This window comes from Ceratotherium simum, chromosome 20, assembly GCF_057802395.1.
Source record: "Ceratotherium simum simum isolate JZ-2026a chromosome 20, ASM5780239v1, whole genome shotgun sequence".
Taxonomy (NCBI): domain Eukaryota; kingdom Metazoa; phylum Chordata; class Mammalia; order Perissodactyla; family Rhinocerotidae; genus Ceratotherium; species Ceratotherium simum.
Window position 1 is genome coordinate 33,672,937 of NC_141919.1, and position 18,129 is coordinate 33,691,065.

General features: G+C 33.2%; 1 protein-coding gene across 11 annotated transcripts in view; it reads right to left on the minus strand.

Annotated features, from left to right (window-relative positions):
- MPDZ (multiple PDZ domain crumbs cell polarity complex component) overlaps nt 1-18,129 on the minus strand; it is a 157,108-nt gene that overhangs the window by 106,511 nt on the left and 32,468 nt on the right. The window contains exon 2 of one of the 11 annotated variants that reach the window (XM_087444597.1): nt 14,084-14,201. The exons of the other annotated variants lie outside the window; for them this stretch is intronic. The gene's annotated coding sequence lies outside the window, so the exon portion shown is untranslated. The remainder of the gene's footprint in view (nt 1-14,083; nt 14,202-18,129) is intronic. 11 annotated transcript variants of the gene reach the window in all.

An 18,129-nucleotide genomic window follows, 5' to 3' on the forward strand; every position in this document is an offset into this window, starting at 1 on the left:
TGAAATTTCAAAGTGTCCATATCCTTTGATTCAGCAACTCTATTTCAAGAAATTTATTTCAAGGAGAAAAATTAGAATAATATGCAAAGATGTGTATACAAAGATGTTCAATGCAGCACTATTTATTAGATGGGAAAATGTTTAAAAACTAATTACCTCCAGTGTTCAATTTCAAGGTACTCATTAAAACACACACAAAAATATACACATCCATACTCACACTTATAAGTGAAAAAGGCTAGTTACTGAACAATATGTATAGTATGATTCAATGTGCATTCAAAAAAAAAGATGTTTATATATGTATTAAACATCTGGAAGAATATATACCAAACAACCAATAAAACACTAGTTGTCCCTGAGAGATGGGATTCCAGAGGGCCAATTACTTTCTATACTGCTTGAATTTTTATAACAATGTAAGTAATAAAGAATTTGGTCTTTCCCAAAGAGAGGTCTGGACTTTGCGCCCAGCTCCTAGAAAGTAACTTCAAAAACCACTGGCATTCCCCAGATGATAGGAGCGTCTTTGTTATTCATGGTGGGCCCCAAGGCCACATGATATCAGCTCAAATTCTGAGACTAAGTTAAATCACATGGGCAATCAATCAACCAATTAGGTCTATGAAATGATGTCACAATAAAAACTCTGAACACTGAGCTCAGGTGAGCCTTCTGGGTTGGCAATACTCTACACATATTGTCACACATTGATTCTGGGAAGACAACACTTGCTGAGGAAAACAAAAGCTTCTCATTTGGAATCCTCCCCGACTCTGCACCAAGTATGCATTTCTTCATGTGGCTAATTTTTGACCTGTATACTTGGCCTATAATAAACCATAACCAAGAGTATAATAGCTTTCAGTAAGTTCTATAGGTCCTTCTAGTGAATTATTGAACCTGAGGCTGGTTTGGTGAACCTCCTGAACTTGAAGTTGGTGTCAGAAGTGAGGGAGGCCTTGTGCGGACTCTTCCTTCTAACTTTGTACTTGGACCTTAACTCCTTGCTGTTGGTGACAAAAGTCTTGGGCAGAGTTGTCAATCTGGAGAACTGTGCCCTCAAACCTCACAGTTTGGCTAACTCCAGGTACAATGACATACGTAAACAACAACAAAAAAGATAATTCCATTTTGGAAAAATATTCTATAATTACTTGTGTATGCCTGTTATAAAGAACTCCAATTTAAAGCTAAATAATTGATAAAACAGTGCAAATAATCAATCCTAATTTCACATTTCTATAGGGTCTCTGGAATGTAACTTTCTATCTACAGTTATTTATCAGAAAAGTTACATCAATGACGTTTTTGGATGACTCTCTGAACTCCTCTACTAGTACTTTGTCCTTCACCCACATAGCTACAGCTATACTGACCACTTCACTGTTCCTCAAACTGTCAAGCTGCTCCCTCTACCAGCCAGGTACATCCTTCCCCCAAGTATCTATATGCTTACTTCTTTACTTCATTCGAGTGTGCTCAACATCACCTCAGAGCTGCCCTCCCTGCAACCATATTCAAGACAGCATCCCACCATTACACTCCATGAGCTCACCCTGCCCTCTTTTTCTTCATGGTGCTTATTACCACCTGGCATGCATCCTACTGACATGGAGCTTCCATCCCTATCTGTAGAGACAGACTATAACGCAGAATTCTCCAGTGGAGGACTCTGACTATTTCATTCTCTATTATATCCTCATTCTCTAGAAAAGTGTCTTGCACATAGTTGGCCTTCAAGATACATTTGCAGAATAAATATTTAGCCATCTTTTAAGGACTTACTCTGATCTAATCTCCAAACAACCCTCCAAGTATCATTATTTTCAGTTTACAGATGACAAAATTACACACAGTCACACACCTAATAAGTAGATTGTGACCTAGATTTTTTCACCATGGTGTTCCTATATCATCTTTGTATTATACACATAGCAAACAGTCATGTGAGATATCATTTCTGGAAATAAGAAGGTAAAGAGCTTCCAATGACAGAAGCAATCAAAATATTTCACAATATATCACCACTCCATGCCTAAGAGTTTGTTACCTGTCCTTAAAAATAAAACAGAAAACTCACTAAGTTACAAAGTTACCAACAACTCAACCATCATACTGGCTATCTACAATCACAGACGAAAAAGAGATCAACGTGTCTAAAAGAGGCCGTTGGGAATCCTTTCAAATGGTTATTTTAAAATCTACAGCAGGCATGATCAATTATTATTTTTTCAAAAGCAAGCTTCTTATGCCCAACCTGATTTTTTTCATCCTACGCCATGGCAACTTCAATAAAGTCTGCCAGCAGAAGATACACCGCTCAGGTTGAAGCAGATGGCATAATGAAATTTGTGACAGGCTGAGGATCTGACACACCAGGACCTAATGCTTATGGTATGTTTGCACAGGAAAATAATATTTGGACTTGTGCTACAGTAAGCCAGAATGAACAAATCACATTCTAAGAACAGCAAGTCTATCTATATGAAGTTAACTGGTGAAGGAGAAGTTCTGATATTATGTAAGACAAGGTATAAAGACAATCTAAGAGTAAAGTTATAGGACCAGAACAAGTATGATATTACAAGAATCATATAAAAGAATTGAATATCGATTGTCTTCTCCAAATTTGTTAAAGGTTTAACCACTATCAATGACTCTTCCTATCTTCTCCTGGCCCTTGAGGTCTAGGTAAATGTAAAAGCAAAGGTTAAAGAGATTATATATGTCAAAACTATAATTTAATTATATCATCTTACAAAAGGCTTGTTTTTAAATTTTCAAATCTACACTCAAAGGCACCTTTTGATTCTGCTATAACTTAATTAAAATGGCTTTCTGAACTACAATCTTCTTGAATAACAGGAATCTTATTTGCTTGGATAGGCCTGTTCATAGAAGATTCAGTACAAATGTTTAATAAAAAGAACTTGACTCCCATCTTGGTTTATAGAATATAAAATAAACAGAAGAAAACACAACTATCTGGTGATTTTTATATACAGATAAACAATCTGTGTAATTTATGGAAGTTGCTAGTAAATGAGCAAGAGTCACCAAATAATTATCTGTTCCCTGTTTAACTTCTGGCTGAGTATTTCAGTCTAAAAAAGGCTTTTATGTTCTTAGTAAATAAACATATATTAACTTAATTTATGGATTTTAATTAGTGCTAATACCTAAAACGTAACAAATAAAGATTTATGTGAATTATCCAATTAAAAGCTGTTAAAATCATTTTGAAAGGGAAGGATGAAACACTCTCTCAGTATTTAGAAGTATATGAAGAACAGCTAGAATGATGTACAACTATGACATACAACTACCTGCTGGGGCTTTGGGGAGAAAAAAGGAGAAAAGGAGGAAGACTGGGAACAGATGTTAGCTCAGGGCCAATCTTCCTAAAAAATAAAAATTTAAAAAAAAAAGAAGTATATGAGAAGCCCTCTTCTAAGACGCGGTCAGAACCAGTAATTGGTTCAGTTACTCTAAAAGGTCAGATAAACCAGAAAGCATAACAAAGAACAAATATATAACTTAAGTACTTTATTTTAACTTAAAACACATGTATATTCATTCACAAATATCTGGATGTGTGGCAGGTCCCCACCTTCTTCGTTGCATAAATTATACTCATATAATATGGCATTATTTTCAGCCTCTTTAAGGTGGAGCAAGAATTTGGACCCTTGAGAAACAATTTCATTAAAGAAATCTTCTAGATTTTTATGAGATCTTTCCTTAGTGTTTTACAGTTTGATCAACACAACCAATTCACCAACAATTGTTTTAGCAATTCATCTATGTAGTCTTCCAAAAAAATTTAAATAAGTTTTCAGAGAAAAAAAATGTTTTGTCATAAATTTTTATGTTTTATAATAAAGTCACACAATTACAAAAAATAATTATGACTGGCATAAATAGCTCTAAAAATGACTTTTTCATAAAGGTACATTTACCTGGTGACAGCTGCAGAAGCACATAAATAAGAAAATATCTAAATAAACAAGGGTTTAGTGCTCTGGACATCAGTCAATATGCTGTATAGTAGAAATGGGCAGTATCCTTTCACCTAGCAAGTCACTTATTTAAGGTGTACTAAGAGAGCTGTTTCTTCTATAAGAGCATCCCAAGAAAACAAAAATTTCCTTTAGTTCTATACAATATTAAGCTCACCCTGTGGGAACAGCTGTATCAGAGTAACCCTTCCACTGAGATCAATTAGAAGATCTGTATAAAGAGCTGTTTAAAAAAAAGAACTTCAAAGCTATCAAAAAGAAACCATCGCTTCTGCTATATTCTATTCATTAGAAGCAAACACCCCCAATCAGCCCAGCCCACACTCAAGGAGAAGGGACCACACAAGAGCATGAACACCAGAAGGCAGGGATTATCAGCATCCAACTTCAAGACTGATAATCACAGCATATCATAGCAAAGCAGCTGAAAGCCAAGACAGAGGGAAGATCTTAAAAGCCGCCAGAGCAAAAAGGCACCTTATCTTCAAAGAAGAATACAACTGACAGCTGAATTCTCAAAGGAATCAATGAAAGACAGAACACGACAGAATGAAAAAATTAAAAATAAAAACAAAAAATCTGACAACCTAGCATTTTCAGAACACCTTCTCCACCTCACACATTTACACATAAACTGTTGTCTCAGATTTGCACCAAAAAAATACCAAAGTAAATTCTTAGGCAGAAAGAAAAAAATCCCTATTGGAATTTCCCTAATGCAGACTGAGGGACACAAAAAAAAGAGTTCAAAAATGTAAGTAAATCAATAGAAACTACTTAAAACAATAAATCTAAAACTTGTAGAATTTTAAATATATGTAGAAAGAAAGTACATGATAATTTCACAAAAGAGAAGAGTAGGGTAAATGGGGTTGAAATATATTATGTTCCTTGCATTTTCCAGGAAGTAGTGAAAGTACTAATTAGAGTAAAATCAAATAAGTTAAGGGTAATATATCTGACAAAGGACCTATGCCTGGCTTATATAAAGAAAACTCAGAACTCAATAGTAAAAAAAAATCCAATTAAAAAATGCATAAAGAGACATTTCACCAAAGAGGATATACGGATGACAAATAAGAACATAAAAGATATTCAACATCATTATCCATTAGAGAAATGCAAATTAAAAGCACAAAAAATATCTCTACATACCTATCAGAATGACTAAACAAAAAATAGTGACAATACCAAATGCTGGTGAGGATGTGGAGAAAATGGATTGCTCATCCTTTGCTGGTAGGACTCTAAAATGGTAGAGCCCCTCCGAAAAACAATTTAGCAGTTTCTGAAGAAAACTAAACATGCATTTACCACACAACACAGCATTTACACTCCTGGGCATTTAGTATAGAGAAATAAAAACTTATGTCCACACAAAAACATATACACAACGCTCATAGCAGCTTTCTGCATAAGAGTAAAAAGCTGAAAACAAACAAAATGCCTTCAAAAGGTACATCCATACCATGGAATAATACTCAGAAATAAAAAGGAACAAAATATTAATATACACACAACTTGGATGGATGCTAAGAGCATTATGCTGAATAAAAAAAGACAATCTCAAAAGGTCACATACGTGATGATTATATATATTTTTTAACAATCTTGAAATGATTATATTATAGTGATACAAAAGGTTGCCAGGGGTTCGAGACAGTGTGGGGGAGGGGGCTGGGTATTACTATAAAGCAGTAGCATAAGGGAGGATGGAATAAATCTGTACCTAGATTGTGGTGATGGAATAGATCTGTACCTAGACTGTGGTGGTGGTTACACAACTTGATACAAGTGAAAAAATGACACAAATTGAAAAAACTGACACACACTGTACCAATATTAGTTTCCTGGTTTTGATATTTTATTATAATTATTAAGATATAACCACTGGAGGAAACTTGGTGAAGGTTATATAGGACGATTTTCTACTATACCAAAAACTTCTTGTGAATCTATAATTATTTCAAAATAAAAAGATTTTTTTAAAAGTTGACTCAAATAGGTCAAGGATACTTACTGTAATCTTTAGGGTAACCATTAAAAGAATAATAAAATCAAGTATAAATAACGTGCTAATAGAGGTAGAAGATGAACTAAAAAGTTAATACAAAAGAGACAAAATGAATAAATAATAAAAAAGAAAGCAAAAAATAGTAAATTAAAATGAAAATTTATCAACAATTACATTAAATATGAAGAAGTTAAATATTCAAAGTAAAAGATTAAAATTGTCACATTATATAACACAATAAAACCCAAATACATGCTGTTTGTACCAAAGACAGTTAATAATAAAGAAAAAGATCAAGAAAAGATCAATGTAGAAAGATGGAAAGAAGATACCCCACAGATACATTAACCAAAAGAAGCCTGGTATAGCTAAACTAATATCAGACAAGTGGACTTTAAGGCAAGAAGCATTACTGAAGATAAAGAGAGACAATTCACAGAGATAAAGGGTCAACTTGGTAGAAAGATAAAACAATTTTAGTAATCTAAAAGTATAACCTCAAAACATGTAGGGCAAAAGGATTCAGAATCCAAATGAGAAACAGGAAAATCCACAATCATAAGTAGAGATTACTACACATCTCTCACAGTAACTGACAGAAATAGATAAAACAAATCAATAAGGATATAAAAGATCTGAACAACATTCTAAATAGAGTTGACCTAATTGACAAAGACAGAGCACTGCACTCAACAACTGTTGAGTGCACATTCTTTTAAAATACAAAAGAAATATTTACCAAAATAGACTACATGTAGTTCATAAAGCAAGTGTCAACAAATTTCAAAGAACTGATATCACACAGAAGATGCTCTCTGATTATAGTAGAATTAAGCTGGAAATCAATAACAGAAAGATAACAAGAAAATTAATGCTAGTTGATTAAGCAATATATTTCTAAATAAGCCAATGGTTCAAAGAAGAAATTATAACAAAAATTAAAACATTTCGAATTGAATCATAATGAAGATACAACATGAAATTGTGGGATCATGGTTCAAAGAAGAAACTATAATAAAAATTAAAACATTCTGAATTGAATCATAATGAAGATACAACACAAAATTGTGGGATGCAGCTAAAGCAATGCTTAGAAGAAATTTATAGACTGAAATATATTAGAGAAAATGAAAGATTTAAAATCAATAAACTGAGCATCTGTATCAAAACACTAAAAAAAAACTGTTCACCAAACCTGAAAAAGGATGAAAATAACATAGGTTAGACCAAAATTCAAGAAAATAGAAAAAAAAAAAATTAGAATAAAGAAATTTAACAAAGCCAAAAGTTGGCTTTTGGAAGAAAAAAATTAATAAAATTGATAAACCTCCAGCAATGCTCTACAATACAAAAGAATACAAAGAAAAGGCAGATTTCCAATATTAGGGATGAAAAGAGGGACCTGACTAGACTTTAGAGGAATATAATGAACACCCTTATACCAAAAATTTTGAAAGAAAAAATGAAATAAACAAATACCTTAAGAAACAAATTTACCAAATGTCAAAAACAAAATTACCAAATGTCAGTAATTTTGTACCAATTAATGAAATTGAATCCATTATTAAAAATATTCCCACACATATTAAAAAAAACAGGTCTAGATGATTTCACTGGTAAATTCTCCAAATATTAAAATGAAAAAAAAATCAGCACCAAGTTTTTAAACTCTTTCAGTGACAAGAAAAAGAGGGAACTGTTCACAACTTTTTCTTTGAGGCAAGCATAACTGTGACATCAAAACCTAACAAGGACATTGCTAGACAAGAAAGCTACAGATTAATATCTCCTAAACATAGATACAAAAATACTAAACAAAAATGTTAACACACTAAAGCCAAAGATACATAAAGAAGAGAATGATTATGAGCAAGTTGGGCACTCCAGAAATGCAAGGTTGAATTAACATTTCAAAACTGTTTAGGTTTAATTTACCACATTAACAGAATAAAGGAGAAAAACACAGGATAAGCTCAATAGACTGCAGGAAAAAATAGTGGATAAAATGCATATTTATAGGGAAATAATGAAAGTTTTTAATCTTAAGACAGGGAATGAGACTATGAGGTCCAGCATCACCACTTCTATTAGACTCAAGGTTTTAGGTAGTACGATAAAGCAAGAAAAAGTAAAAAAAGGTATAAAAACTGGAATTAAAGAAATAAAAACTGTAATTATTTGCAGAGTACATAACCGTGTACACTCAAAACTCAAGTGAATCTACAAATAAGTTATTAGCTTTAATAAGTGAATTTAGTAAAAGTAGGTGGATATAGTCAATATGAAAAATCAACTATATTTCCTAGCAAAAACTAACTAGAAAATAAAACTTAAAAAGATTCCATTTAAAATACGATAAAAAATTTTGAAAAAACTGGAATATGTAAAGTTTAGAAACAGATCCACACATATATGACCACTTGATGTACAACAACGGCACCAATGTAAGGAAGAAATGGATGGTCTTTTCAATAAATGGCTCTGGGTCAAATGGATATTCAAATGGAAAATTATAAACACACAAGAACATACATACTTTATCTCTACCCCACACCACAGCCAAAATATAGAAGGTAAAACAAACCTCTGAGAAAAAATCTCTACATTCTTGGCACAGTCAATGATTTCTTAAGTAAGACAAAAAAGGCAATACTCACAGACAAAAAGCTTGAAAAATCGGACTGTCTTAAAAAAAAAAAAAACTTCTCGTCATCAAAAGATATTTGAGTCAAAAGGCCAAATACAAAGCAGAAAAAAACAGCTGAAATACAAATGTCCAACAAAGAAGTTGTATTCAGAATATATTAAAAAACTCTTATAAATCAATAAGAAAAAGACTGACAAATCAATAGAAAAATGGGCAAAAGACTTAAGAACTCCACAAAGGAGGATATCCAAATGACCAATAAGCATATAAGATGCTCAACATCATTAGTCATCAGAAAAATGCAAATTAAAACAATAATGATATTACAACATACCTCCCAGAGTGGCCAAAACTGGAAAAAAGTAAATTTAAAGCTGCCAGTAAGTGTAAGCAATGTTGTGGAGCAATGAGAATATTCATACATTATAATGAGAGGGTACACCTACAAATACTTGGGAAAACAGTTTGACAGAATCAACAAATGCTGAATATATACCTTAAGACCCAGAAATTTTACTCTTAAGTAAATATCCAAGAGAAATGTACACTTGTGAACATCAAAAGACATGTGTTAGAACGTTCATGGCAGTTTTATTTATAACAGCCAAAAACTAGAAAAAACAAAATTATAATCAACAAAAGAAAGGACAAACACATCCTAGTATATTCATACGATGAAAAATAGAAAAGAACTACAGCTACATACAATGACATGAATGAATCTCACAGACACACAGTGAAGACAAAGAAGCCAAGCACAAAGCATATATACACTCAGACTGCATTTATATAAAATTCAAATACTTATCTGTGGGATAAAAGTCAAAATAGTGTATGATCTGACTTCTATGTGGAATCTACAAAAGCTGAACTCGGGGCTGGCCTAGTGGCGTAGTGGTTAAATTTGAGCACTCTGCTTCAGCAGCCCGGGGTTCGCAGGTTCGGAGCCCGGGTATCGACCTACACACTGCTCATCAAGCCATGCTGTGGCGGCGTCCTATATACAAAATAGAGGAAGATGGGCAAAGATGTTAGCTCAAGGCTAATCTTCCTCAGCAAAAAGAGGAGGATTGGCAATGGATGTTAGCTCTGAGCCAGGCTTCCTCACAAAAAAATAAAAATAAAAAAGCCAAACTCATAGAAACAGAGAGTAGATTGGTGGTTCAGGGGCTGGGGGTGAGTGGGGAAAACGGGGAGATGTTGGTCAAAGGATACAAATTTCCAGTTATAAGATGAATAAGTTCTGAGGATCTAATGTACAGTATGGTGACTATAGTTAACAATACTGTACTGTATACTTGAAAGCTGCTAATAGCAGAAAAGAGATCTTAAATGTTTTCATCACACACACACAAAAAGTAATTATGTGAAGTGATGGATGTGTTAACTAATCTTATTGTGGTAATCATTCCACAAGAGATCAACTATCACGTTGTACATCTTCCACTATCACGTTGTACATCTTCAACTTACACAATGTGATATGTCAATAACATCTCAAATAGGCTGGAAAAAAACAGTGCTTCCTTTGGGGTCGAGAGTTAAGACTGATTGAGAAGAGACAGAGTATTATGGAGCGATGGTAACTTTCTATATCTTGATTTAGGTGAAGGGTTATATGTGTATATTCAATTTGTAAAAAATCCTTGAGCTATATAGGTTTCCCCTTTACTGTACGTTATTTCTCAATTTTTTTAAAGTTTGCAAAATAAGTGATACAATCAGAGCATAGAACCTGGGGCACTTCAATGAATGATATAAAAACACACTTCTTTTAGAGAAAATAGATGGTAGGAACAGCCTCTATATATCAAACTAAACCTTCCCTGACAGAAACTCTGAATTTAAAGTTCAATTACCAGGCATTCATCTTAAATGAATGAGAATATAGAAACTGGATATCTGAAGATGAAGCTTAGTCTATTACTGTGATGGATGACCCTCCACAGGCTTGATATGGATGCAACTGACTAATTCCCATTCTCAGAACGAATCCTTTAACAAGTGCTCAAGTCAAGATGAATCCTCAGTAAATGTGTTTGAACTTTCGTAGCACGTTTAGATTTTTCTTCCTCAAAGATTATGAATTTTTAAAACTTATAATCATTTAACTGCACACCAAATTACAAGAAAAAAATCATTGTGTTAACTTATACTTTACACTAAAGTATTTTGACCCACCCTGGTACGAGGATGATATAATTGTGAGATTTCAAAATTATAAATTGTTCTTTATCTTTTTTTCATAATAATACCTATGCTGTAAAATTAATGTCATTCCAAAAATACTCAAAAGGATCAATGTCTTAAATATTTTGATCATATAAATATGATATGCACTCATGCTTAACCAAATAGAAGATTTTCAAATATGTAGATTCACTTAACTAAATCTGCTACAAAATCTTGAAATACTGACTTCTTATCTATCCCTTCTGGGTTGTTAACTGAAAAGGAAGTTAATATTATGAGCTCTATTTTAATAGCTAACATCAATCTTTCCAGAAGTACTTGTATAACTGAATTTCCTAAAGTATTTTATATAGATTATCAAAACCTGTTTTGTGGTCCTGTTATTGTGACTTGTTCTGAATGAGATATAAATAACCCAAATTCTTATGTGCATTTGATGGATATTATATTTCTATCATTTAAGAGCTAAAATATATATTATCTTGAATTAAGCAAGAAAAATGACCACTGCTTTTGTAACCCTAGTTTTGGTAGATTTTAAACAAATTTATAAACATACATTGCTAGTTCAATTTCCCAATTTTCTGTTTGTTTGTTACTCCTTAACATAACGAGAAATAAGAAATCAGGTACTCTCTGGGGAATTTGCGAGAACAGGTGCACCTCAAAAAAATGCAGACTGTTTTTTAATCTGCACCTTGTCTTTTCTTCTTGCAGAGCAAGCAAAGTGCTCATTTTCTGCGAATTTACAAAAATGCTGTAAAACACTCTCTGGAACTGATCCCAAATATGAAATGCAAAGATGGAGAGGATGCTGAGAGTATTCAATGAAATATAGCACCTAAAATGGTAGCAATCACAGGAAAATTTTTTTAGACATAATAGAACTGCATTTCAAGTTTGGAACCAAGGGAGGCCTCCTTTTCCATAAATCTTTCAGTGAAATACTGATTAGAGCACAACTCTGATGCATTATTGAACAGGCAAACCCTTGCACAGTAATTGATGGTGGCACTCTGATTTAATGATCCTTATTTTTAAAGCTAATTAAAGAAATTGAGTTGCATGTTCAAAGGGGATTAGCTTAATGTGACGAGACTATTTTGGACATAAAGTAGCTCACAGCTCCCGAACTAAATAAGATACAAAATGGCGCAGCAAGTTAGAAAAGAGGGAAAAACATTTTCAGATGGAATAAGCATAATTTTACATTTTCTATGAGATCTTCTTTTCGTTCATTCAAATACTTATAAAAGCACCTCAAATGTCTAAGACATTGGGCTCTCGGTGATGAGGTGGTAATTAAAGAGACAAAATGCTTTCCATAATCACTACTATGTTAGATATCCTATAAAATTACTCTAGCAGGCTTAGTTCACCCACCTACTGAGACAGAATACCCTTCTTTTCATAGCTATGAATTCCTGAATAGCAAAGCAGATTGTGGTCTAGAACCCACATTATCATTTGAAGTATTCTTAAAGTAGCCCTTGACTATCACTGGCTGATAAATTAAAAAGATAAAGATACCAAATTTAGAAAATAATTCCTTAACCCAAGAATGTTTAAGGAGTCATTCTCAGTAATCAAACTGTAAATTTTCTGCATCTGCCTCTATGTAGATACTAGTACATATTTGTCTTAAAATTCCCCTGTGCTAATAAGAAAGATAAACTATCAACCAGGAAACTCAAGATGGAAGGCAAAGAACACTAGAAGGAAATGAATTAGAGTACGTAAGACTCTTGTCTGCTCCCTTTTGATACTGAGAAAGGCGCGTATGGCTGACCAATAATCTACCCAAAACAATGCCTTTTGCTACAGGTTATTAAATGACAAGCGCAAGTACACAACTGTAAACTTCATGTCTTTATACTACAATGTTGTCAACTGAAGTGAACGGCCATATAGCAGGTTACACCATTTTATAATGTTCTGCTTTTCACTCAAAGCTGCATCTATGAAAATTTTATTCATTCTTAAAATTACATCATAAAAGATATTTATTAGAATCAACCCACAAAGCATAGTGCACTAAAATGTTGGGCTCAGGCAACATAATGCAGGGTACTCCATGTGTATTTTATAAACTAATTTTTTAAAGGTCTAAATTTCACTGAAATCTTTAGAAATACTCTTATGTGAAAAGATTCAGATTTTTCCCCCAATTTCCTAAAATATATATGAATACTTGGGTAAAGACTAGCAAATAACTTGAATTTAAAACAGTAACAGTTTTGTTTTAAACTTTTTTCATTATTGTTATAAAAGAAATCTTGTTTACCATTAAAAAAATGGTAGGTTCTACAATGAAGTAAAATATAATATGATTCTTTAACCTATCCCGAGGTTCCACTGAGATTCCAATTAGATTCCACTAATTTCAAAAACAAGGGTTTCTTTTTCATACTTGTTTGATCTTTTTTGATAATATCTTTACTTTTTATTATTGTTATTGGGGGAGAGGTATCTGTGGTAGGCTGAAAAAAAAAAAGACAACAAATTCTTTTCAGTTCTTCTCATCAAAAGCAATAGTCTATATTTCCCCACCTTTGAATCACTTAAAAAAGTTCTTGATGAAGTAGTAAAAATTATTAATTTTATTCAATCTTGATTCTTGAGTGTACATCCTTTCATAATCTGTTTCAAAATAAGAAGTAAACGTAACGCATATCTGCTGTATAAAAAAATACAACTGTCTAGAGGAAAAACACTATTGTTTGAGTGAGTTGCAAGCTAAACTAGCTACATTTTTCATAAGCACCACATTACTTGAAAAAATGACAGAGAATCAAAAAATGGTTAGACAGACTTGGGTATATGGCAGACAATTTCTCAAAAATAAACAAAGTAAGCCTGTCACTTCAAAAAAAACAACTGATGGTAACTGTTGCCAACAGTAAAATTTGAGCTTTCAAGTGAAAATCAGAATTCTGGAAAACTTGTATCTGCCACCCTGAGCTTGACACTTTCCCGTAATTTAAAGGCTCTGTTGATAAGATCAGAAGCAATATTAGCAAGTGTAATTTTTTGATATTATATAAGGAAATGTGAAATGTAATTTTTCTATTTTTCAAATTTTCCAGATGACCAACGTAATACAAGATTATGCATGGTTGAAAAAAAATTAAAGCACAAGATAGATTTGACTGTAATAGAGTACAAAATGTTTATTGATTTGGTTTCAGATTCCACACTGGAACTAACCTTTAAGAAACTATCAATAGTTTTGGTGCACTATCAAAGGATATCCACAAAAAGGCTATACTCCTCCTGTTCCCAGCTACACATCTCCGTGAGGCCAGATTTTCTCCATATACGGCAACTAAAACAACAAATCCAAACACATCAAATGCAGAAGTAGATATGAGAATCCAGTTTTCTTCTATTACGCTACATTAAAGAGATGTGCAACTATGTAAAACAATGCCACTCTTCTCACTAATTTTTAAATGTAATGGGTTTATTACTATTATTTTTAAATAAATTAATATTTAAAATATTTCTCAATTTTAATTTCTAACCTGATAAATCCTGATGGATAAAACCACATAAACAGAAGCTCTTTGAGGTCCTTAGTAATTTTTAAGAGTGTAATGGGGTCATCAGACCAAAATGTTTGAGAACTGCTGCCGTAGAATATTAAATTTTAATAGGAGGAAGAAGCAATAAGAAGAGAACTAAGATTTACTAAGTGCTTGGTAAGCACTGAGCTTATGCCTTAGAGTTTTTAGATCCATGTTATTTAGTTCCCATTTTACAACTAAAGGAGGAAAAAAAGAGGCTCAGTGAAGATATATATATATACACACACACACACATAAAGAAATAAATTCTTGCTTAAGATCATCTTCCAATAAATATCAGTACCAGAATACAAATCTGGATTGTATGTGTCTCCAAATCCTACTAGACCACACTGTCAGCATTTGAGCTCAGATCATCATAACGAAGGCCTCAAATCACCAGGAAATCCTTAAATTATGTTCATTGCACTGTTTACGAGGACAGTGAAACCAAACACGACAGAGCTCTAAGATTAAGACCGGGGTTCTAAGTCAGCAGGGGTTCTGAAGTCAGCAGGCCGACATTCAAATGCTAGCTCCACCACTTACCCTCTCTGTGCCTCCATTTCCCTACCTGTAAAATAAGGAAAATAATAGTATCTACTTTACAGTATTGCTGTAATGATGAAACAGGTAACTATATGTAGAACAGTTCCCGGCACATAGTAAGAATTTAGCACATGTTAACTGCTATGATGATGATGATGATGATGAGTGGTGCATCTTTCGGTTATGAAGAGAAAAACACAAGGTCTTCAAAGTGCCTTCAGTTATTTGGCCAATTTATTTATGTTAAAATTTAGTTCTCTGGCAAGGACAGATAACTATTAATGCACAACAGTTCTGAATATTCACATATTCATTAATCAGGGAATCATTTATTGAGTTTGAGTAAAGTATCATGTCAGGTACAAGATATTCAAAGATGAATACAGAATGGATTTCCTCCCAAAAGTTGTAAATGGACTCCAAAAAAACCTAAACTACAATTAATTCTAAAACCCCTTTTATGCTTGTTAAGAACAAATGGCAAGTGCAGTGCAGCATATACACCACGGTCTAGGCATGTGTGTTGATGTGTATTTGCCGAATGTCTTTTCTTTATTTAAACCTCAACACTTCTGTGCTTTCTGAGCAAAACTTCCAAGGGGAAAAACTTAAAGAATGGAGCTTGACCAAAAATAATATGCTTATCAAAGTATGCTGAAATTATCTACATCAAAGGGGCAAAAAGTATCAAAATTAAGTAAATTAATCTATTTTAAATGCCAACACATATAAATTTAGAAATTGAAAATGTAGATGAACGACATGTTACAAGTTTTGCAGTGTTTTTTCTATCAGTCCCACATTTCCAAAAGACAAATAAAACTGATTCAGTGTTCACAGTCTGCTTAGAGAAAAATAAAAATAAAACAAAACCTTACAGACAAGTATAAATATATGGCAATGAAGACTGATATTACTTTGCCATAGTGCCTCTCCATTCCACTATTATCTTTACCCAGTTCATTTACTTTAAAATCTAGCATAAACATAAATAAAAGCAGAATGAAAGTTTTGGTTTACACTAAAAAGGCCCTCTGATTAAAATTGGGAGAATTTTAGGGAAATGGCAAATCTTAACGAATTTGAGTCTACAAAACATTTAGTTTAAGCTCATTTCTCTTTAGGAATACTATTAACTGTATTTTCAACTTATTTCTTCCTTTATATTAGAAAACTAAGGGTTTAGAAACAATATAAATTAAAAATAAAAAGAGCATTGGCTTCAGGGTCAGACAGACTTACATTCTTCTCCTAAATCTACCAATGAATAATTGTGTGGCCCAGATGAAGTTACGTAACTTCTCTAAGCCCCAATTTCCTCACTGGACAAAATGGGGATAAATCTACCTCATGGAGCTGATGGACTGGTTAAATGAGACAGAGTCCACAGCACAGGCACAAGGGCTTCCTAAAGGTAATTGCTGCTGTTGTTGCTGCCATAGCTTCAAATGTGAAGCAGCCTCTATTGTTCTTAAATTCTTGGATTAAAAAAACTCATTTAGGTTATACCCAGTAAATTTCACATTTTTTCCCTCTTCTCCAAAGACCGTTTAACTTTGTCACAAAAACCACCATACAATTAGCACCATTTGCTGTTTTAGACACACATGCATACCCAATAGCAAGATGGTGTTGCATTTTAATCCAGCACTGTATAAAAAGCTTGAACAGTGCCTTCTTGCCCAGGATAAAACAAGAATTTTAGTCCCTTCAAAGGCTCTATATTTACAAACTTTTAGTTAAAAGAACAAACATTTAAAAGCTGTTATTGTACCAAAAATAAAGTATTTGAAATTCCTACAGTAAATAAACTTTATGGTAAATGTAAAAACATAAGAGTCACTCCTTCTCTTTTAACTTCTCCTAGATAACGTACATTAAAGTCTCAAGAAACAGATCCTTTCCTGTTAGGCGGCTGCAATACTCTGTCATAAAAGTAAAACCATTCCAGGGGTAAGAAAAATATTTTTTCATTTTCACAAGCAACATCAACTGGGAAGAATGCCATTCAATTTTTAGATAACTCCTGTTATTGGGGTCAAGGCATAATTTCTTTCTCTCTGTACTCCCTCCCTCCACCTACACCAAGTCATAATTTAACCTAGGCATTCCTAGGAGACAGTGGTCATTTCCCCTTTACTGACAGCAGGCCTACAGATGAATCATCTTCATTTCACTCTTAAATCAGAAACCACAGAGAGAAAGGTTATGTTTTTGTCATTTATATAAGTAATAATATAAAGCTGAGGAAACATCGGCATTTCTGCTCTTTACCATGAAATCACACAAAATAGCATCCTTCTAATTACCAAAGTCAAAACAGAGCAACAAAATCTCAGGTATCAAAATTCTCATCTTTCCATCAATCCAAAAATATATAAATGTAAGGAATTATCAGAGCCGTTGAATATCTCAACACTTCGGCCACAGATTTGATTTAGCTGTCTCATAAATACGTACCTACAGAGCAGTGACTCTTCAGGCATGCCGCAGGAAAGTGGTGTTCCATCTAACATCCCCCGCCTATGTCAGATATTTGAAAGTGACTCTGAAATACACACTGACTCTAGGTTCTCTAAATTTTGCTCCTGTTTTAAGACAGCGCAACAGAAAAGAAAAAAAAATACATGGTGTACCTCACGTACACTTTGGCAGAAAACCCATCACTAAATTAGGATGGGACCCTGTATTTTTAGCGTATTTCATTCTTAGAAAGATGAAAGAAGCATTGCTTTGACGAACGACTCACGTACTTTACAATTACAATTGTAGGTCTTATCTATCAAAATGTCATTAAAACCCTTACCTTAATTTTATGTGTTTTTTACTACAATTTTAAAAATGTGGAGAAATAAAATCAATAAATAAAATGATTGTTAAAATATTGTATTTAATAGAATGGTCAGATGTAAAGTTGACACAATTTCAACTTGATACAATAAAGTCTGATACAGAAAGTTGAATGCAAAAGAGCAAAGACGATAAAAAACAAAACAAACCCAAACCCAAAAAACCTTACCTTAAGAAATCTCTGCCTCCAAGTTTCCTCTCTTGACAATACCCCGCACATATTCTACTGCTCTGATAATACAGATCTGTACCTGACTCTGTATTAGAGTTTCTCAACCGCAGCACTAC